Here is a 23,641-nt window from a genome sequence, read left to right as displayed (position 1 = left end):
TGAACTACATTTACTGCAACAGAATTTTGAGTTAGGCAACCTTGCAGTTGATAGTGAATAATGTAGAGGAGATGTTTGGAGTAATTTATTCAAGCCAACTTTTTTGTACCCAGTCTAAAATGCCACCTCAGTTCTCTCTCTGTCAGTCATGTGACATGTCAAACCAGGAAACCTGTTTTTAACCCAAATAGATCAGTTGAATGTGAGAGCAATCAACCCAAGCTTTAGAAATAGATTAACTCTACCAACCCAATAAAGAACTGTTTAGTAAACCATTCTTTCAATTAAACAGTACCTTCCCAATCATCTAATTTATTTCTCAATGTCTATTGTTCTTTAGGACAATTCTAATTTACTTCCAATTTTTTCATGTCTATTAATGATGTACTGCTATTTCAATCTGATTATTTTGGATCTCAAAAGATATTATTTTTTGCCTCCCCTCATCAATCTGTTGTCCACTTTTGCTATTTACTATTTGTAAAATAAATATTACTGCGTTATGCTTTATTTCTTGTAACTGTTTAAAATTATATTGGTAGCCTTTTCTAGTATCTAACTATGTTCTTTGGGAAAGGACTCTGATTCCTCTTTACATTAAGTATCACTCTATTCTAGTCTCCATGTCAGCTCCAATGTCCTCCTACTTACATCAATCCTATTTGGCTGTGTGATCTATTTGTTATGGCAAAATACCAATGTGAATCCATAATCTAAATTTCAATCACTAAATATCCTCAAAAAACATTTTTTTTTCTTTGAAATTGTCCTCAAATATTTAGAAAAAGCACTGGTGGGTAAGTTAACATTGCTAGTAGTTTGAGGGACTCTATTTCTTTTAATTTCCCCAAAGACAAGATTGCTCAATAGCTATATTTTCTTGGCAAATGGCAATTGAATGATAAATAGATGCCTCCCACAGGGAACGCCTATTCTGTCAGAGTGAGAAGACCTCTGTCTTCTAATTCCATCTGGGGAGTCTACCACACCACTGGGGCATTTACCCAAACGTCTTTTTGCTGACATTTCAAAATTGGTGTGTGAATTTCACTTGGAGATCTACGGTAATTCTAATTCTAATTATTTTTTCCTGTCTTATTCTCTCTTTGGTAGTGTTTGTTTTTAGAAGATAATAGAGGAAATGATTTTACGTATAGAAACCTTCTGTTACTTTTAGTAAGTTAAGGTGGTATTTCTTTGTTCAAGGTTTATTGGGCGATACTGGAAAGGGGATCCCAAATTTTGAAGAAATTTCGAAATGTTAAGGAGTAAGCAGATTCTGAAATGAATACACAGGGATTCTTTTCCTGGCACTTTTCTACATTTTATGTATTTTTATTGTTACACATTGAATAATACTGTATTCACGATAAATTAGTCAGTTCTTGCTTAACTGGAGCTTTCCGATTTTGCGTAATTTAGGTACACAACCACTTGTATGTAAATCAAGGGAGCAAGCAGTGGATGTCACTCTGCGTACACAGTAGTTAGAAATCCGGTAATGGGGTAAGGAGAAAATAGGGATGCCTTGGAAATGATTTCTAACACATATGTCTTGCTTCACTTACAACTGATTTAACCAGCATTGGATCCCTATCTGCAAATTTTATCATCGTTCTTCTTTAATCAAGTGAATGCAGTAAATAGTGTATAATAGGCTTAGTAATAATAGCAGTGATAGCTAACACTTTCAGACTAACTGCTATACCAGACCCTTTACATTTAATCCATATAACAACCCAATGAGTACGCAATATTATACCTATGTTAGAAGTAGAGAAACTGAAGTACAAAGAGGTTAGGTTACCTGCCTAACATCATCCAGGTAACTCAGCTGGGATTTGAATGCAGGCAGTCAGGCTCCAGAATCCATGCTTTTAACCACTGCCCAAGACTAGCTCTCTGTAAGACATTTAACAAAATCTTTGTTGATATCATTTTGTGAACAAAATAGAAAACTGTTGACTGAAAGATAATGTAATTTAGTAGATTTGTAACTGGTGGAGTGCCTATACCCAAGTGTACCTGGCCAATATTAAGTTAAGGTAAGGGTCTAGGACTCTGCAGTGACTTGGTGAGAACATTGATGACCTGGTCATTAAATCTGTAGATGATATGAAGTTGAGATAATAAATACATAGGAAAATACAATTAATATAAATCTTGATACCTAGGCCACACTTCGTATTAAATACATCAGAATCTCTGGGAATGCAACCCAGGAATCAATATTTTTAAAGCTCCCAAGGTGGTTCCAATGTGTAGCCCCAGTTAGAAACTCTGTTTTTAAAAGGATGGACCAACTCCAACATGGTCAATTTCAACTACAGTAAATGGAAGAGAAAGCGAGAAAAGATGTAGGAGTATTGATGAACTATAAACTCATATATGAGTCAAAAGCATGACACGATTGCTCCCCACAATCTTAATGGTATATTAAATGAGATTAGAAAAAATAGAGTATCTGTAACAATTAAGTTTGCTCAACTAGTTAGAGCATGCCTGGAGTTTGGGAGAAATGCAGACCTTTAGGTGCTTTCATTTGAGAATGACCACCATGGGCAAAGTGCACTGAGTACTTTGTAAAAGAGAAGAGATCATTGGAGGATTTATTATAACATTTGAATATAGTTTTTCAATAAAGCTTTCAGGTAAAATTAAGATCAGTGTATAGGCTTTTCGAGAAGAAAGATTTTTGCTTGATATAAAGAATTTCCCAATAGAGCTGTCTGAATATGAAGGGATTCCTTCTTTGGACATAATGCATGTCCCCCATTGGTGGTCCTGAAGCAAAAGACAGAATGTGACTAAGGTATGTGATAAAGGAGGATAAACATTGTGTGGATGTTAAAGCAGATGATCTTCCAACTTCAGACTCTAGGATTGGATGAACATGTTAAATTAATAAGGTAATACATCAGTGGCCATTCATTTGTTACATTAGTCCTGCAACTGGAAGAAGCAGCAGAGCACAGTGATTGTGGGAAGAGATTCTATGAGGTTCCAAGTCCATCTCCACCACAACTCAGCTGCATGACCATGGGCAAATTACTTCATTTCCCAAGTCTCAGCTTCCTCATCTTGTAAAACAAGAATAGTAATAGACTGCACTGGATTTGTTGTAAAGATTAAGTGAGAATAGTGTATTTAAAGTTCTTTACTTGGCAAGTTGAGGCAAAATGGGAGGAATATGATATAATCAGAAGTTATCATAGTAAAAACTGTAAGGTTGCCAATGATGACTTTATGGTTTGGCATGCGGTGAGTACTCAATAAATGTAACCCATTATTATTTCCAAATTATTCTTTCTTCTTTTATAGCTGTCTTCTAGTAATACAGAATCTGAGAGACAAAACATAAAACAGATAAATATTGGAGGAAGATATGAGGGCGGAGCACAGGAGACCTCAATGAAGTGACACAGCATGGGAGGCTTTGGGTAGGTGGAGGCCACATAAAGAATTGGGCCTGGGTGGGAAAGAAAGGGAGGATCTGAAAGGGATTCAGAGAACCTTATTGCTTATAAGTCTTCATCCATTTCCAACTATTATTTCATTTGATCCTTCCCATAATACTTGGAAGTAGATAGAGAAAGTAGTATTTTCTCATTATACTGGTAATCAATCAGCATCAACAAAAAGGTAAGCAACTGTCCAAAGAGAGCAGAACTGGAAATCGAACCTAGATCTCTTGAACCATGACTCAACAGCATCCATACATCTTCCATACTAGCCTCTTCTGCCTAGTTCTTTGCAGCCCAGCTTGAATGTTTACATTTGAGTGAGGACTTCCCAGTAGGCTACAAACAATGTGATGAAGTTCGGAAATAAAGGAAAGATGTTGAAAAGGGAGTGTGATCAGCGAGTTGCATTTAGTCCAGGAATAAAGTTTTAAAGCTTTCCTGTTGGTTGGAAGACAGTTTTTAAAGAAGGTTGGAATGATCATTAAAATCTCAAGTAGTAGCCTTACCAGTCAATTATGTTAACAGTATTATCACATTTTGTAGGTTCTGAATACTTAAAGGGCTTTCTGTGTAATATAATGAACTATCCTTGACTCTCCTCATACTAAAGGGCAAGCGTCTTTAGTGTGGTATAACAAATCCAACAGTTAATAAGAATCACTGTGTATTAAAAGTTTAATGGTTCATTGAGTTGGGGGTGGAGGAAGGGCAAGAAACTAAAGTTTGTGCTTTGATTTTGTTAATCAAAAGAGGAGCTAAAAAATGTCTGCAAAATAGATGGAGAAAAGATATGCTGTAATTTATTTTTTAGACAAAGTTGTAAGTCCCCAAAACAAGTATCAAACAAGATGGAGAATTTTATACATTATTCTGTGTACTCATATTTCAATGACTATAGATTTTAAGTATAGATGAGTCAGTAAAAATAGCTTTTCACCTAATCAAGACTTCTAATTATTAGCTGTAATTACCACAAACATGCTTCTTGCTCATCTAGGTATTGCATTTCTTTACATATCACACTTGAATGTGTTTAAAAAATGTTAAAAAATAAATTATTTAGATAAGTAAGGTATACTTAAGGAACAAACATTTTACCCAGAGTTAACCATTTCTACATCTAAACAGTATACATATTCTATTATTGTACTTATCTCAATATATATGAATTATTTAAAAAATATCTTTCTCTCCTACTAGACTGTGAGTACCTCGAGGATATGGACTGTGTCCCAATTCTTTTAAATATATGTATCTCAGTATAACAGCTGGCACACAATAAATGATATTCTTAAAACATTGACTAAAGGATAGCACACTTGAATACAGGATCTGTGATACTTATGCAGAACTCAATAAATTATTTGATATTACTGCTCATAAAAGATTAATTATTTAATTAAAGCTGCAGGAAGACACTATTTTTCTTACCTATCAGATGGGCAAGATAAAACTTTATGATAATACAGTGAGTTAGCAAATGTGCGGGCATGCAGGCACTCTCATACACTGTTGGGTGGAATGTAAATTGGTTCATGTATTTGCAAGACAATGTGGCAATAACTATCAAAACTTAAAATATGCATATCTTTTGACCCAGCAATTGTACTACCCCAGGTTTAGTCAACATGTATGCTTGCATATGTATACAAAGATACATACACTAATAATTTTTTTGCATGTATCCATATACACATACACACAGGATTTTATTGTAACATTATTTGTAGTAGGAAAAAAAAATACCCAGCAGTAGGTGATGATAATAACTATGATTCATCCATGCTGCGTGATATTGTCTTACCTGTTCGGGTTGTTATGACTAAATACCACAGACGGGGTAACTTATAAATAAGAGAAATTTATTCCTCACAGTTCTGGAGGCTGGAACTCTGAGATCACAATGCTAGCAATGTCAGGTAAGTGTCCTTTTCCAAGTCACAGAGTTTTTGTTGTATCCTCACATGGAGGAAGGGGCAAGGGATCTCTATGAGTTCTCTTCTGTAAGAACGTGAATCCCATTCAGGAGGACTCTACCCTCAAGACCTAAGCACTCCCAAAGGCCCCATCTTCTAAGACAATCACATTGGGCATTGGGAGTTCAACATGTGAATTTGGGGGGCACGCAAAGATTCAAATCATAGCAGATATTATGCAGTAATTTAAAATGATAAGGTACTTCTATAAGAATTGATATGGAATAATTTATAAGATATTAGCAAAACAAGTAATATGCAGGACAAAGTATATACTGTTTGTATATAAGATGTATATTTGTGTATTTGTATATGTGTGTAAATATGTACACAGAGAGAGAGAGGGCGAGGAGGAGAGGTGGAAGAGAAAGAAAGAGAGCAAGAAAGGATGAATGAACTTGATAGGGGGCCTGGGGACTGAGTCCAAAGTGGAATTACTGTTAGCTACGTACTCTTTGTACTGTTTGAAGTAGACTTTTAACTACTAGACTGTACTTTTGAATTTTTTAACATACACATGGTTTACTTTTGAGAAAACAGATATATTCATATAAAAAATAAAATGAAAGATGAAAGAAGTGGAGGGAAAATGGAAGGAATGTGATGTGATCAAAAGTTATCACAGTAAAGCTCACAGGATTCCCAGATGATGACTTCGTGGTGTCTAGCCATGGTTAATGGATGGGAAAAGAGGTAAAGCAGAAGCCGTTGTGTCAGGTAATTGGATGATGATCCAGCCTGTTGCCCTTTGTCCTCCCAAGTGTCTATTCCCTACAAGTTCAAGGTGAAAAGCTGGTGTTTGGTCAAGTCCTGAGCAGGTGTTACATTGACCTTCTATGACCACTCCTGGTGTCCAGCCTTGGCCTGCCTGATGGTGGGTGTTTTTCCTTCCAGAACTTTCTGGAAATATAGTCCTCAAGTATTCATGCTTATACGCAGTCACTTGAGAGTTCCTCCCATAAAAGACTTCCACTTGTCTTACTCTGGAGTGTCCACATAAAACACCAGGGCTTGAGGGGACTTCAGCTTTGTGAAATGAAAACTCCCAGAGTACCTCAATGCAAGTCACACTACCATATTAAAAGGAAAGAAAGACCAAAAACTACATTAAAATAATAGTAAGGCACGCCTTAAATCCATAAACATGATAGCATTCAGTGCTGTGCTGAGCTCACCCCGTTGTGCAGTGGGTTTGTTTTTCAGTCTCATACATTTAGTTCTCTGTTTGAGAAACTCACAACACTGGGTGATCTTACCTTTAGGGTTGTAATACAAAGTCATGATGAGATGATGGACGTTTTAGCATGAATTCCCTTGCTTCTAGGGTTTTAATGCTGAGTGTGAATATTAATTTAACTCATTATTTCTGTTTAATAAGCTCAGTATCCCAGATGGGCTTAAGTGGGAGTGATTTTATCTTGTATCAACTTGCAGAACTGTGGCATGAAGGACTTGATTAATGATATTATGATCAACTGACTGTTGATTAGACATTTTCCTTCTAACTGTCTTCTAATTGGTCTAAATTCGCTGTACTGCTGCTCTTAAAATATGTTCTTCTTTGCATTTGAAGATGATACTATTGGATTTTCACTGAGCCATATATATGTATGTATGTATATCCTTACCTATTGTGATCAGCTACATAATTGCTGGCATTTACGCATTGCCTACCCAGGACTAAGGGCAGAGTTTGTGTTTGTGAGTCCAGATAGAGCCAACTAGATGACGGGAAAGCCATGAAATTAGTCTCATTAACACAGTCCTCTAATTGGCTGAGCTAACTGGACATAGTCACTGTTGACCTAATGCTAACATCTTATGAATTTTCTGTCTTTCTGTGACTCATAAAAATGACCACAGAAATAGAGCAGGGAAAGATGTTTCACAAACTTTCCCTGTGAGACAGTTTCAATATTTCAAAGAAGTGGCCAAGAATCAGGGATTATAATACCCAAACTACAAATGCTGAACATTTGTACAAGAAAGAGAGAGATCCTAATCCAAATAAGCAAGTTTCTTTCCTTTGATAGGCGTTCCTTCTTTGTGTAAAGATTAGTGCCAAGTGGTGCTCTGTTTGTGGTGTATCTGGCGGGGAGGGTGGCTGTGAAGAACTGTCAGGAAACAGGGTTTTGGTGAAGCTGACAAGCTGGTTGCCGAGGGCCCGGCATGCAAGTCTCCAGGGGCCCTCTCACCCCTGGCTGATCGTTAGAATCAGCTGGGGAACTTTTAAATAGTGCGGATGCCCAGGCTTCGCCCTGATCAGTTAAATCAGAATCACTGGCCATGGGTATTTTTAAAAGCTTTTCAGTATGTTCTAAAGCCACCTTTGAGAATCGCTGCTTAAAGGGGTTTGTGCTCTACTGTGCAGGTAACGGAGAGTCTTTGAAAGAAGCTCCACAGCTGAATTGACGTGAAGGAACTATTAAGAGTGAGATAATAGAGTACAGCGGCAAAGAGTTTGTAATCTGGCATCAGGCAGACACAGGTTCCACTCTGACCTGACTTTTATTAATCATGGGAAAGTTCTCTAATCTCTCTAAACTCAAGTGTTCTCATCTGTAAAATATACCTCATCGAGTAGGAGCAATGATCAAATAAATTTATGTGTGCTACAGAGCCTGGTCCGATGCTTAAAAACATGCTAAGTGTGAAAAAATAAAAGCAGAGGTCCACCTTTCCAAGTTCGCAGTCTTGGCTAACTTTTTTGTGCAAAATGGGAACAATACTATCCAGATCTGAACATTACAGGTTGAAAGCCAAAGTATGCATATTTTGCTTGAAGAAATAGATGCATTTCATTTTGCTAAGTGCATATTTCTAAAAACTTATTCCATTTTAAGTAGTGATTTCCTTCACAAAGTCTGTTACATTTTTACAGTAAAAATTTAAAAATGTCCCAGTAGACTGAGTTTATAATTTTTGGTGCCTTGGGACATGCTGGTCATTGTGGAAAACCAGTGCATGGCAGGGATTCTTTCAAACTTAATTATACTTTTGATTTTATGCTTCTTCTTTATCTTATTGCCACCCTGTCTCTTTCTCTTTGTAGCATAAGAATTTTTCTATTACTTCACACTTAATCCGGTCTATAAATTTTTTTCCTAACCATTCATTTAGGTGTTTATTCAATAGTATTTATTAAGTATAAATTTTGTTCTAAATTCTTTTATCAATACAGAAGCTGTACCTAATTTACAAATGAACTGTGTTGCAATAATTGATTCATAAGTTACTTAGTGGTTTTGAAGCATTTTCCTATAGATCTAATATTTTAAATCAGGTCTATGCTTCCAGGCCAGCTAAGCCCTCGGGGGAAATGAGAAGAATAACCCACAAATTTCCATTGAAGAAGCAAAATTTGTATTAGTAATAGAAAGTATTAAAGAAAAGGGACAGGAGGTAGGAACTAAAAAGTCAAGGTGTATATTGAAATGTTTCTGTTATGGTGAGGTCAACACTTTACTCCTTGTCCAGCACTAAGTTACATGGAAGGACGTCTTGGGGCCTAGGAGAGTAAGGGAAGAGGCTATTTAAAGTTCTTTATAGGTGGTGCTCATATGATTTATCATTAAAATAGGACCCTTTAAAGAATTATTAATGCCAAAGCCAGGACCCAGGCATGAACTCAGGTTGCTCTAATGGAATATGTGTTCGCTCTAACTAGGGGTGTGGTCAGTCTTGGAATTTTCCCAATGCACGTGTAAATAGATTGAACAAGAATCCAGATATAGTTAGATTTAACAATTTAGAATTAATAGTTAAAGCAATCTTAGCCTTGGAACACTGTGGTGTTCAATGCCCTATTTCCTGATTGCTAATAGTTACGTGACCCTTGGAATATTCAGGAAACTGGAGAAGACAAGTATTTCATATAAGCATAACGCAACCTAAAAAATAAGAATGAAATTGGGTAAGAAGCTGTACTAGTTAATAAGATATCTCTAAACTTGAAAATGTAAGGGTTACTCTTTTGGTTTTTACTCAGATTTTGTCCCTGTAGTCTTGAAACTGCTGGGGTTTACAACTGTTTACAAAATTCAGTTTTCTAAAACCACTTTGCATTCATAAGAGTCTGTTCCCATGGACTTTCCGACTAGATCGGGTCCACCTCCAGCTGTCTCAAAATGTGTTTAATCACCAGGAACGTTCTGTTGATTGTCAATGATATTTGCTTGATTAATTCAGCTCTAGCTGTGTTACCTTTTTACCTATGTCTTTCAGCTTGTCCTAGAAAATTAAATGTTTCCTTTTGGGATTTTTAGGAAACAAACTAAAAAGAAAGTTAATTTCCCTTTTTGTTTTGAGTACAGAATGATATTTTCATTAGTTTTCTTTAACTCAAGTATAAATATTTTATGTGAACTAAATTTTCTTTGAAGTCCTATTTCAACTCTACTATGTTGTTCGAACTTAGTCCATTCTCTATCTAATACTCTAAAGTGTAAAGTATTTGCATCTTTTTAGAAGGTATTACTTTAGGGATTGGATTTAAGAAAAATTTAAAAACTATTTGTGCTACCCCTGTTGTAATAATTTTTAACAGTTTCCTGACTTGATCTTTTATCAAGAACTCATAAATGGGCTTTAAAATTATATATACATAAAATGACAGGGCTGTTTTTGCAGAGTATTTTCACATGGATTTCTAACACTCATACATTAAACTAGGGTTGATTTTTGTTCTGTCCCAAAGTCTTCCCAACTGAGAGTCAGATATTATCTTTCACAATTAAGACTGTAGTCTGCTAACCAATATTAAGGATTTCTGATGACATCAGTTCTCTGGGAAGAAAGTGCAACATATTGAGACAGATAATAGTAAACTTAAAACAAAAGTTATTTTTTTAAATATTTACACATATGATAATGCTATTTTGTTTTGCTCCCCCCCCCAAAATAACTATAAGAAAGATAAATTTTTAAGACCAAAACTTCACAAATGTGGATATTTCACACTGACTGCTCCCTTCTTTATAAAAGAGGTTGTGCTATGTGGGAAAACACACCAGATGAGAGTTGCATTTTCTGGAGTCTCATCTTGAGGCTGCCACTAATTGTCTCTGAGACCTTGAATAAGTCACAGAACCCTCTGGGCTTCAAAGTCCTTATCTTCAAAATGAGAGATTCAGACTAGCTTTTAGTACTCTTTAAGAACCACCTAAACTGGACAATTCCAGGGTTATTTTTCATGTGACTTCATTTCATAGCTGCTTTTTCACCTGTTCTCATAGAGTTTTGAAGATTGACTGCATTCATAGTTTTAAAAAAGAGAAGAAAATTTGTAATGTGTTTTGAGTGTTTCCAGAACTAGCTGCCCTAAGAACGTGAAGGATTCAATGAGAGAGTATTATTGAGATAACTATGCTGCAAGAGTTTAATCATGGGCGTTTTATTCAGGCCAATTTCTCATTGATTTTTGTCTGAAAGAGTCAAACCCGACGAAAGGGCAGTTGCTTTCTGTGAATGGGGATGAGCAGCATTTGTCTTAAGATTCAGGGCGTTTATTGTGACTGTGATTCTCTTCAGAGTTGCTTGAAGTGCCCATATTGTTTGTTATCATCAATATGCATGCATTTTACTACTAAATATTCTTTTTATAGACTTCACAAAAATGCTCCAGTGATGTGATTACTCACCTAATGAAAACCTGCTGCCTCCAAGCTAGTCTAGGCATCTGCTCACAAGTAAGATTTCCTCAATGTTCAAAATAAATCTTTTCAGTCACTTTATGGTAGCTTTGATGTGCTCCATATGGCTTAAATACATAGAATTTAGGTGTGATATGTTTTCCATGGTGGTTATTCAAAACAGGTTTTATTTGGACATGTTCATTGGTTACATTTTTAATCATGTAATTCTCAGTTTATCCTTGTTTTGTATATAATTCTAAGCTTATAAAAACAGAAACTGTATCTAAGCAGAAAGACTAAGTATAGTCTACTTAAATAGATTATAAATATTTTGAGCATTATTGCTGTTTCTCATGGTGTATCCTTAAAAAGCCAGAAGTAGTCATTTATAACTGTAGCAATCATATACTTTTCAGATATTATTTTCCCAATTATATAGGACTTTTCTCATGTGTTTCATTATACGATAGTTCATGACGTAGGATCCTCATGTTCATTAGCTAACACAACTCCCCTCGAAAGTTCTGTGGACCAGAAAATAGATCAGTTGTATTTTACATTGTTTGGAGTATGACTTTTTGGAAAGGTAAAACTGATGGATATTTTAAGTAGAATAATTCAAGTTAGAGTCTATTTTAATATATTTTGAATTTATGAAAATAATAGTCATAGAAATTAAAGGATTATCTGATAAATTATCTTTCTTCTGCTGCACTTGAACCATCTTTCAAGGCAGCTGTGATCTATTTTGGATGTCAAGTATTTGTTCATCTCATCTGAACTGACCACTATCATTCAGGTGTTCCGTGAAGCACGCACATCAAACTCTACTTGCACCAAAGGACTAGTATTTCAAGATGGAATGGCATGCTTGTTTATATCACCCTTTGTGGTGTACTTGGGTTACTTCACACACAACTTGGGTTGAAGTAGTGTGGATTCTGGTCTCCATTTTGCATTAACTGACTCACTGTCCAGTCAATGTCCAGTTGGGCTACTTATTCAACCTCTCTGTGGTTTAATTTCCTCATCCTTAAAATAGGGAAAATGATATCTGCTCTACAAAACTTACAGAGATGCTATGCGTGTTACATGAGATGATGTCTATGAAAAATGTTTGTAAAGCACAAAGGCACCATTATTACTGATATTATTTCCTCCTCCTCATTATCATCTTTATAATCACTTACTAAACGAACAGAAGTATCCCAGAATTTTCTGGCTACCTTTGTGCTATTTATATTGCACTTTGCCATCATGAAATAATGTAGAAAGTCTAGAAGAGGAGCACTAAAGAGTGACATAATAAAAATACTAAGCCACCACCAACCACAGTTTATTGAGGACTTACCATGTGTCAACTACTACGCTAAATGCTTTACATATAAAATCACATTTAACGTTTAAAAAAATTGCTGCAAGACAAGTGCTAACACTCCCATATTCTAGTGATCAACAGAGGTCCAGAGAGTAACTGCCTTAAATCACACAGCTGGTAAGTGGAAGAGTTGGGAATGTGATTCCAGGCTTGAGTTGTTAAAACAGTGCCTTGAATGGGACAGGAGGGAATCGAAGGAAACACAGAAAGGTTATGCAGAAGTACAGGACGTGTATCTATTAAGAAGATGAAAGGAGGTATGAAGTGGTGACCTAACTCTGAGAACCCAAATAATGATAACTGATTTATGAGGGCAATGAATATTCAAGAGATTTTAATGAAGAGAAAGACACAGAATATCAAAGGTGACCTTCCACACCATTCCTTTTTTTAACTGTTATTTCATATTTGTTGTAAAGGAAGTTGAAAAGGTTGCTGTGGAGAAAGGGTTTGAAATGACCATTATCTCATCCACACGACTGCAAAAGTGGGAACTGCAACTTAAATCTAGGGAGATAAGCAGAAGCTATGGCTGTAAGATTTAATTCTAGAAACACTATACATCTTTTCCTGTAAAGTAGTGAAGATAGTGTGCTATTGCCCAGACTATCCTACTTCTGTTTTTTAAAAGTTTATACGTATATAAATGTTCATACATTTAGAAGAATCTGGGGTTCTTTATCTGAAACATCTCATCAAATTAGAATATAGTCAATTGCTATCAAATATTTATTTTTTAACCTCTCTCAAACAATTTGCATAGTAATTTCTTGTTAAATTTCTGAGCTTCCAGTTGTCAGTTTTGCACCATTTCTTTCAATTTCACACTGTAGTGCAGTGTGAAACTGACAGTGAGAGCTAGAGAAATAGAGAACTTTATGACTACATACCAAAAATATATTATGTAAAAACCCAACACCTTAATTTATAGCATACAGAAAAAATGTCTAAAATGACCTTTTTATGAATGTATAATCTCAAAAGAAAAAGGAAAAATATATATACTTACATACACATATATATAAATATGTATATATACATGCACACACACTCATATATGTGGCGGGTAATTTTAATGTAATTGAATCTTGCTTTTGTTATCGACTATACAGAGTATATCGTAGGGAAATGTAGTTAAAGGAGTATTTCATTTATGACTAACCTTTCACTGAAAATCTACAACTCTCCTAAACTAGAGTAATTTCACTTGACATTTCTAAATACTTAGGTGTTTAGAAATTAGATTATTTGATTGAACAGTGTACACTGAACCTTTAATCACAGAAGCCTTTTTTCTTACTATCCTGAAGTTTTGAAAAATATGTCTGTGCAGTTCCCGATCTGATGAGTGAAATTAAATTTTTATTCTATAATTTAACTAATGTTTCATAGTTTCCTGTAGATATATAGTAGTGATATTAATTCATTGTAATGAGCATTTGTTTACATGTATTGTGAAAATTCCCCCAAATTATCTATGTGTATATGCCTACCAATAGTGGCATAGATTTAGAATTTATTTTCAAAATACATATTGACCATTAAATGAGTTTATTTTCTAGCAAAATTATTAATTGTTTAAATTACAGAATCTCTCGTTAAGAATTTTCTGTAAAAATAGTTCATTCATGGGTGCAAGCACTGGTCTATGCATCAAGGGCGCTAGATGCGCTCCCTCGTCCCTAACTTCCCAGCTACAGTCTAACAAGGAGTTATTTATTAGAATTTGGTTTAAAGGGTCAAAATAATTATCGACCTTTATAAAGGAGGCCCCAGTTCAATATTTCTATTCTGAAAAGCATTACCTTAGCCTCATCTGCAAGTCTGAAACTGAAGTTATGTTTGAATAATATGTTCACTAATTATGATTTCTAGCTTTATAAGCACAATGCTGAATCAATTTAGATGAATGGTTTTCTATTTTATAAATCCCTAAAAATCATTTCCTAACATGTTTGTGAACTATTTTCAAGGTTTATTTCTTAACGGGGCAAATTATAGAGTGATTCTACCACGGCAGGTATGTCTCTGGAAGAATTTGCATATATAAATATTTTTCGAGTACTAACTCAATTGAACCTTTAAACAATTTCGTACAGTATTATAGATTTTGCTCTTGATAACTACATTATCATATGTCCTTTATTCAGTATTCTGATGATTTTAAATTATTTTTCACTGAGACAAGATTATACTATTATAGGATATACTATTTTTTATATGATGTAAATATATACAGTGACATTTGTGAATCCTTGATTTTACTACTTTATTGTTTTGGTCCAAAATGATATCAAGCAAAGAAACTTAGCCTAATTAGTATGTTAAGGATATAGAGGATTTTTTAAAATAAAATATAAAATATTTTCAAAATGTATATAAAACATAGAAGTAGTTTTGAAAAAACAAACCAAACTCCCATATACCTGCCACGTAATTCAAAAATAAAACCCTACCTTAGATGCCCCGTATTTCTTTCTTACTAGCTAGAAGTAATTAATTTCTGGAATTGTATTCACTTGTTTTTCTTTACAGTTTACCACTAAAATATGCATGTGTCTTTAGAATATGCTTAGTTTTTACCATTGTTACATAATCTTCCACTATCATAATTTTTGAGATTCATATTTTTTTGATATGTAGCTGTAATTCATTCAGTTTCAATGTTGTTTTATATTCTTTGGTATCCCATACTCCAATTTATTTATCCATTCAACTGATGGTACACATTTTGATTATCTTATTTCTTAGTTTGATTAGAGGAAGTACTGTTTGGAACATTTGCATATGTACATGTGTACAGATTTCTTTAGGTTATACACTTATCTTCTATAGAGCATATCCTCTTCAGAAAGTGAAGTTTAGATCATAAGAGATGTGGGTGTTCAACTTAAAATGATAACTTAGTATCTGTTTTGTTCATGCTGTAGCCCCAGAATAGTACTAGATGCGTAGTAGATAGTCAATTAATATATACTGAATGAATGAATGAATGAATGAATGCCAAATATGTCCCTGAGTTGAGGTATCAGTTTACACTTTGACCAACAGCAGATGAGCCTTCGATTGCACCACATCCTCGGCAATACTTGAGACTGACTTTTAAAAATTGTTGACAATCTGGTGGTTGTGAAATGCTATCTCATTGGGGATTTAATTTGCATATCTCTGATAACTAATGAGGTTGAGCATCTTTTCATGTTTATCAGCCATTTGTGTTTTCTCTTCTGTGAAATTCCTATTCATATCCAACGACTATTTTTGAGTCATTAATTTTTTAAAAAAATTTATTTCCAGCAGTTATTTATATGGTATGGATACTAATTTCTTTTCAGTTTTCTATGTTGCAGATATATTCTCAGTTTATATCTTGAGTTTTCACTGTTTCTGATGTCTCTTGATTAAAATTCATCCTTAGTTTTAGTGTAATTACATTTTTCTATTGCTTTTATGATTTTTGCTTTTGTATTGTTTAAGAATTCTTTCTCTACCCCAAAGTGATACAGATCCTAAATATATTAATCTTCTACAAAGTATTATCATGTAGCTTTAAATCTTTTATTTACCTGGGATTGTTTTTATGCAATCCTTTTTCTGCAGTTTTCTTTCTTCTGTCTAGATAACCAATTGTTCTAGAGTCATTTACTGAATATTTTCTTCTTCCCTACTGGTTTTCAATGCCCATTGTGGTAAAAATCCAGCTTCTGTATATATCCAAGTTTGTTTCTGGACTCTCTGTTCTGTTCTGTTGGTTTATTTATCTTCCAACACCAATCACATGTGTCTCAATGTCTACAGACTTATAACAAGTCTTTATAGCTGATTGTGCCAAACACTCCTCCTTGTTTTTCTTCTTCAGGAATTCTATCTTGGCCATTTGTTCTTCTGTACAAATATTGAGTCTTCTTATCTAAGAGTATGGTCTACTTCTCTATAAATTTATATCTTCTTTAAAGTCTTTATATAAAGTCTTATAATTTCCTTAAAAATGGCTGAAACATCTTTTTTTAGATACACTTCTGAGCATTGTACATGTTCTGTTGCTGTTTAAAGTGATATCTTTTTTATAAATTAGGTTTATTAATTGATATTTCTAGTATATAGAAATGCAATTGACTTTGTATGTTTATTTGTATCCATTCATCTTGCCATATTGTCTGTTGATTCTAATAATTTATCTTTAGATTATTTCATATTTTACATATAATCATATCATCTTCAAATAATATCTGTTTTTTTTATTTTCTGTTTTTTTCCTACCTTGTACTTCTTTTTTTTGTCTTATACTACTGGCTAGAAACGATCATTTAAACAAACAAACAAATTGGTAACTTAAATAGAGTGGTCAAAGTATGCTTTCTTGCCTTTATTCCTTCTTTTATTATAAATTGTTTAATACTCTAAATATTTTTTCAGCTTTACTGAGGTATAATTAACAAATAAAATTGTAATATATTTAAATTGTATGATGATTATATATTATACACATTGGGAAAGGATTCCCACCACTGAGTTAATTAATACATCCATAACCTCACATATTTACCTTTCTTTTCTTTAATTTTTTTTGGTGAGGAAGATTGGCCCTTAGCTAAGACCTGTTGCCAATCTTCCTCTATTTTGTATGTGAGATGCCTCCACAGCATGACCTGATGAGTAGTGTGTAGATCCATGTCCAGGATCTGAACCTGCAAACCCTGGGACACTGAAGCAGAGTCTGTGAACTTAACCACTATGCCACTGGGCAGGCTCCTACTTTTTTTTCTTTTGATGAGAACACAAGTTCTACTCTCTTAGCAAATTTCAATTATGCAATACAGTATTATAAACTATAGTCACCATGTTATACTTAGATCCTCAGACCTTATTCATCTTGTAAGTGAAAGTTTGGACACTTTAATTAGTCTCTCCTTATTTCCCCCAACACCAGCCCCTGGCAATCACCACTCTGCTTCTTTTTCTGTGAGTTTGACTTTTTTTTTTAGATTCCACATATAAGTGGTATCATGCAGTATTTGTCTTTCTCTGTCCTGCTTATTTCACTTAGCATAATGCTTTAATGCCCTTCAGGTTTATCCATGTTGTCACAAATGTCAAGATTTCCTTCTTTTTTAAGGCTGAATAATATTCCATTCTGTGTATGTGTATAGACATAGACAGATAGATATAAATCTATCTATTGATGGATCCATCTATCTTAAACCTTCGTGATTGCCAAGCCACCATGTTTGTTCTTACTGTCTCCGAGTAGATGAGGGTGTACCAAGACTCGTCAATGTCTCAAAGAGGAGGATTGCAGTCACTACCTAGATGCAGGCTGTTTTAATGTGAATATTTTCTCAGGTGCCTGATGAGTAGGAATCACTCAGCTAGTTTCTGGATTTCTCTCAAAGGAATTTGCCTTCTGTGTAGCTGTGTATTCAGTACACCTGTGAGAGGGAGGGAAATTCAGCAGCCTCCTTTGTCGTCATCTTGGTCCAGACTCTCCTTTTACCAGTAGATGTAAAGAGGCAGAAGAAAGCAAATGCTGTAGAAATATTCCTTTCCTTTATTCCTGATCTTAAAGAAAATACTTTTAAATTTTATCAATAAGTGTGGTTTTTAATATACATCCTATAAAATATTATGAAATTTCCCTTTCCTAACTGGCATGCTAACACTTTATTATAAATGGTATTGCATCTTATGAAATACTTTTTTGTGTTTATTGAAATGATCATATGCTTTTACTTTTATATTTATGTATGCAATTAATTACATTAATTTTCTAATTAAACCAATTGTTATTTCTGTGTAAATCTGCCTAGCTTATAATGTTTAACTTGCTGAATTCAGCGTGCTAATAATTTTTGTGATTGTTTAATGTGTCTTTGTGAGTGAGAATGGACTAAATTTTTTTCTTGTATTATCCTCATGTGGTTTTGTTACAGGATGTATTAGCCTCATAAAAAGAGTTGGAGTATATATTCCTTTTTTTTCTTTTGTAAGAGTTTGAGAGATTGAGATTATCTGTTCCTTAAATGATTGGCAAAACTTACTTTTAAAACCAGTCTTATGCAAACTATTTGGTTTTTATATTTCTTCTTGAGTCAATTTTGGCTAAGATGTATTTTCCTAGGAATGTTTCCATTTCATCTGTGCTTTCCAAATGTGGTATAAACTTATAATTATAGCCCTTAAATAATAAGTTTAAATCTTTGAAACATCTCTAATTGTTGTTTTCATTACTAACATTGTTAGTTTGTGTATTCCTTCATAGTGTATTGAATTTTTTTTATCGTGTACCTTTTCATCTTTACTAATTCTTTTTGCCTTGAAGTCTATTTTTTCTAATATCAATATAATTACTGGGGGTTCTTTAGCATTTTTCTCCTATGTCGCTTTTAAAGAGCATAAAGCTTGAATTTATGTTTTATTTTTAATCTAATCTCTTTTGAACCTAATCTGGAGAATTTAGTCCATTTATGTTTATAGCAATAACTGATATGCTTGGATTTCTCTTCTACCATCTTAAAATGTGCTATATATTTCCCTTTTTGCCTCCTTTCCATTTGTTTTTCATGCTTTTGGATGGAATGTGCTTTGTCTTTTCTTAAAATCTCATTTCAGTTTTCTACATATTTGGAAGTTTTAAATTCTATATTTCCTCTTTTAGTGATCACTCCAGATAGTTTTAACATGATACTTAAAGTCTGAAATTAATAAATATCTTTACCATTTATCCTGAAATATACAATCACTCTGAAACTTATAGTCTACTGTTGACCATATTTTAATTTCAGGCTATTTTCTTCCCACAAATTAAGGTATTATTTTTGTTTTAAATTGTTGATATATTTTTAGACTTACCCTTTCAGAAGAGTTATCAAGTCTAAATCTGTTTCACACGTCATGATAACCTTGGATTTACCCCATGTCAATGTTGTTTCCTTGGAAACATACTTAGTTAAGATAAAGGTGGAATGTCATCTGTGTTCAATATTGTTTATTGTAAAGTCAACTCCTTATCAGGACTAAGAGAACTACAATGTATATTAGTTGACATACAAACCCAAGGCACCATGTGATCACAAGTATATGAAAATCTGTTGGAGAAAATAGAGCCTCAGCTTTCCTGGATGGTTTCCTCATAACTAAGTGTCTATCTTGTTGAAACTTGGAAAACACGCTCACAGTCAATTATAAGATGTGGTTCCTTCCTTGTGTAAGGCTTCCTTATGTCAGAGGAGCCTGCATTCACTTGGGAGATTTCATTTCTTACAACAGAGTTGAGCCTAATCTTAATGGGATCTGGGAAGCAATGCCTGGACTTCTGTAAGAACTTGTATTGAAGGTATGTTTGAGGCTATCACGCAGATGTGCTGTGTTTCCTCTCCTGTGTCTTTGTAATTAAACCTGTGTTGGTTAAAACTTTTTATATCCTGTAAGTGTGAAAGTCAGTCTGAACCCAAACCACTGCTGGTCATACGGAGTGGACACTTCAGCCCACATATTTACCAATAGCTTTGCTCGTCCCTTCTTGAAGCTTAGATGTCAGTAAGCTAGTATTTCCTTGTACTTCATCTGCCATTTGGCCTCTAGGGAAAAGGCAGTACAACATGCCACTTCAAGGAGAGGATGTCATGTATTTATAAGGGATGTATAATGAAAAAGGAAGTGGAAAGCCTGCTCCTTTCATTTGGGTGCAGTGAGTGGTGAAAGAGACAGACAAAGTTAAAGGAAGTGAGAGGTTCATGAATATAATGGTTTCTCCTTCACCATCTTGGTTGACTCATGGAATGGGAGTGGTAGTGTTGAATAGGTTAACAGGAAAGCCAAAACAAGGGGCATTATCCTTGATCCCCTTTGAAACTTGAGGTCAGATTATGGTTGGGGGCAGGAAGAGGTGATCCACCAGACGAGGCTGTCCATAGGCAATATAGAGAAGCCCAAGAAGGCAGAAATGCTGGCATGGTGTGGTTAGGAGTGAGAGACACACAGGAGTTCCTGATAGCTCATGATAAGCTGGTTAGTGAGGATTCCTGAGAAAGATCAGATCAGTTTAAAAAAACAAAAAAGCTACACTTTTCTTAACACATTGACTTGTAAAGTGTGAGTAAATTTGTAACTTTCCCACGTCATCTCTCAGTTCTGTTATTTTGCGATTCTATGATTGATTACCTTTAAAATGAAAACAGTGATTTTTAAAGAAACAACATACAGAACAGTCATAAAAGCCAGGCATTCATAATCCTCAATGTTTGTTTTGATGATTTAGTGTGTAATGAAATGTAAAAGTACATTTAAGTCTAGCTCAATGTACAGATGTTAGAATTGTCCTACAATGGAAGAAATATGTATTTATCTTTGATCATGAAGTAGGAAAATACTTTTAAGACCTGCTATTCAAAACAAGTGCAGCTAAAACTCTCATTATTTTAGAGTTAACATGCTGTGGATAAATAAAATTTTAGATAAATGCCGTCTACATTAAATAACAATACCCTTTGTGTTAGTAAAGATCATTCTTTAGAAATGCTTACACTTTGGATCATATTCTATTTAAAATATTGCTAGAATAATGAAGTCTCACTAATTCAGCCTTTACTAATTAAGACATTATGAATGCCACTGGCTCAGCATAATATAAGCATTAGACTACCTGTTAAGAAAACTATTTGCCCAGTAATTTGGTAGCAAAACTAAGTCTTCAAATGACAATATTAATCTGTGTAAGGGAAAGTTGCTTTCAAGGATTTTGATACATTTATGCAAATAATAACTAATGACAAATTAGACGTTGTAAAAAACATGTCCAGAACACTTCCTTTTGGAAGCAGTTTGTTAAGTGGAGGTTCTCAATATTTGTGAAAGTTAAGTTTATAATTTAATATAATCAAAGATTTGTACTGGTTTCATTTGGAAATTCTCTTAGTCTGAATTACTGTTGACCATGGTTTTACAAAAGTAAATACCCGGGAAAAATTTTAATTCTTTTATGATTTTTTTTTTTCTGTGGATATCGTTTGTTTCCATAAACATTAAATGACTAAAATCTCACAGTCTCCTCGTTTCTATTTTGGGTATGTGAACCTTTTTGAAAATGAATTGAAAATATAAGTGACTTGAAGCAAATTAGTCCATGAGCTTCCATGAAAATACTTGACCGTTAAGGGACTACAGAGTAACTAACTGACTGGTTTACCGTCTCTTGCTGGAAAGAGTTCGTAATCATAGTTCAGTTCAGGGGGACTAATAGCTATTGAGCACTCCCATGATCTGGCACTGGGCTGGGCCCTGGGCCTGCAGAGATGAGCCGGGCACTCTTGAGGCACTGGCTGTCAGAGGAGATAGGTCATCTCAACCTATCGTGGCGTGCTGAGAGAACAGTCTATACCGGACTCTATGACACCACAGATAAAGGATGTGGGTTCATTTAATTTAACAAACTAGTTAGATTGTACAAGTTTTCATGTTTGATTAGTTTTGTTTCTAAAGCATAATATGAGACAGGAACAGGTAACTAGTGCCTAAGGGTCCACAGAAAGAGACAACTTGGTTAGGATTGGGCCTCACTCTCTGCAGTAAATTTTCTGTAGATTATTTTTTCTTTAAGGTTTATTGTAAGCTTTTAGGTTACATAAACATTATTTGTTTTTTCTCATTACAAAAAGAATCCATGCTCAATCTTGAAAAACACAAAATAGCAAACTAAATTCACCTGTCATTCCACTATCCAGATATAGCCAACATTTTGATGCATATGGTATGTCTTTTCTAGTATTGAGGGGGAGAATTCCTCTCCTTTTTCCTTATTGATTTGCAAGAGTTCTTTATGTATTCCCTTTATTCTGTCAGACATGTTTAAAATATAATTTTCCAGCTTGTCATTTTTTTTCTAATTTTATATTTTGTCTTTTATGTTTTTATATTAAATTTATATTTTGATATTTTTGATTTCATATAAGACATAGGAATCTCTGTTTTCAGTTATGCAATTCTATCCTGATGTTATACTTCACCACTCCATGACCACATAAATATTTACCTGTATTTTCTTCTAGTCTTATTAGTTTTGACATTTAAAGGTTTAAATCATATGGAATTTAATTTCACTTCAAGTTTGAGTTTGCTTTCTCTTTTTTCCCTTACTTAATTACCCCGGCACCATTGTTCAAGTAATCTTTGGTTTTCTCACTGATCTTAAGTGCCACCTCCATCATGTAATTTTATGTGATTGATTCTATTTGGGGGTTTCTAATTACTTTTCTTTGATCTTTTGTCTGGTACTGATATCACATATTTTAAAACTATTATGCTTTTATGTTACTTTTTCTTTGATCAGATGATACAAATACCCTATAAAAATGACTTGGAGTTAATAAGATTTGTATTTTAAGTCTACCAGATCTATTTTAGCACAAATTATTCTGTGTTTTGTCTTATTTAAAACTTATTAGTTTAACACAATTACTAGTTTTTGTTTGTGTGTTTAACTTTTTTCCCTCTCCTATGTGCATGATATTTTCATGTTGGTTGTGTTGCCAGATCTGAGAAATTCTCAAAATGATGGAGATGTTTGTTAATTTATTTTTTATTAAAAGTTAAATTTTGTAGGACCAACCTCGGTGGCCTAGTGGGTAAGTTCAGGACATTCTGCTTCAGCAGCCTGGGTTCGGTTCCTGGGCACGGACCCACACTGCTTGTCAGTGGCCATGCTGTGGCAGTGACTCGCATACAAAAAGAGGAAGATTGGCAATAGACGTTAGCTCAGGGCAAATCTTCCTCAGCAAATTAAAAAAAAAATTACATTTTGTATAATTGCCACATAATACCTGGAGCAAAACACTCTAATAGAGCAAAAGAAAGGATACATTACTCAAATCTATTTGGATTGTAAATGCTCTGAATCCAACTCAATTACCTGAAGTAAGAAGAGACTATATTGTCTATAACAACAGGCAGGAATTAGGGAGGGTGCGCAGCTAGCTCTAGAGGCTCAAATAATGCTGTTAGCTTCCATCTCACAGTAATGCCACAGTCCAGCTTTCTTCTCAGACGAGGTCTTTTCACGTAGGAAAAAGTTGGTCATCAGCAGGCCCCAAATCCTTTACCGTTTGGCAACCCCAGTAGAAAGAGGATTTCGCTCCTTAAACAGCCTTACGTCAATCCTAGAAAATTCTCATTGGCCTTTTCTGGGTTACATGAATT

At 34.4% G+C, this 23,641-nt stretch overlaps 1 protein-coding gene across 17 annotated transcripts in view; it reads left to right on the top strand.

Annotated features, from left to right (window-relative positions):
- ZNF385B (zinc finger protein 385B) overlaps positions 1-23,641 on the top strand; it is a 385,687-nt gene that overhangs the window by 111,824 nt on the left and 250,222 nt on the right. Inside the window, exon 1 of one of the 17 annotated variants that reach the window (XM_070581621.1) lies at positions 3,322-3,440. The exons of 15 other annotated variants lie outside the window; for them this stretch is intronic. The gene's annotated coding sequence lies outside the window, so the exon portion shown is untranslated. Of the gene's footprint in view, positions 1-3,321; positions 3,441-11,043; positions 11,128-23,641 lie in introns of those variants that run through there. One more of the 17 variants, XM_070581624.1, reaches the window with a different exon arrangement.

The sequence above is a fragment of the Equus przewalskii genome, chromosome 17, assembly GCF_037783145.1.
Source record: "Equus przewalskii isolate Varuska chromosome 17, EquPr2, whole genome shotgun sequence".
In the NCBI taxonomy this organism is placed as follows: Eukaryota; Metazoa; Chordata; class Mammalia; order Perissodactyla; family Equidae; genus Equus; species Equus przewalskii.
The sequence above is the reverse complement of the archived record's forward strand: the minus strand, read 5'-3'. Positions and strand labels throughout refer to the sequence as shown.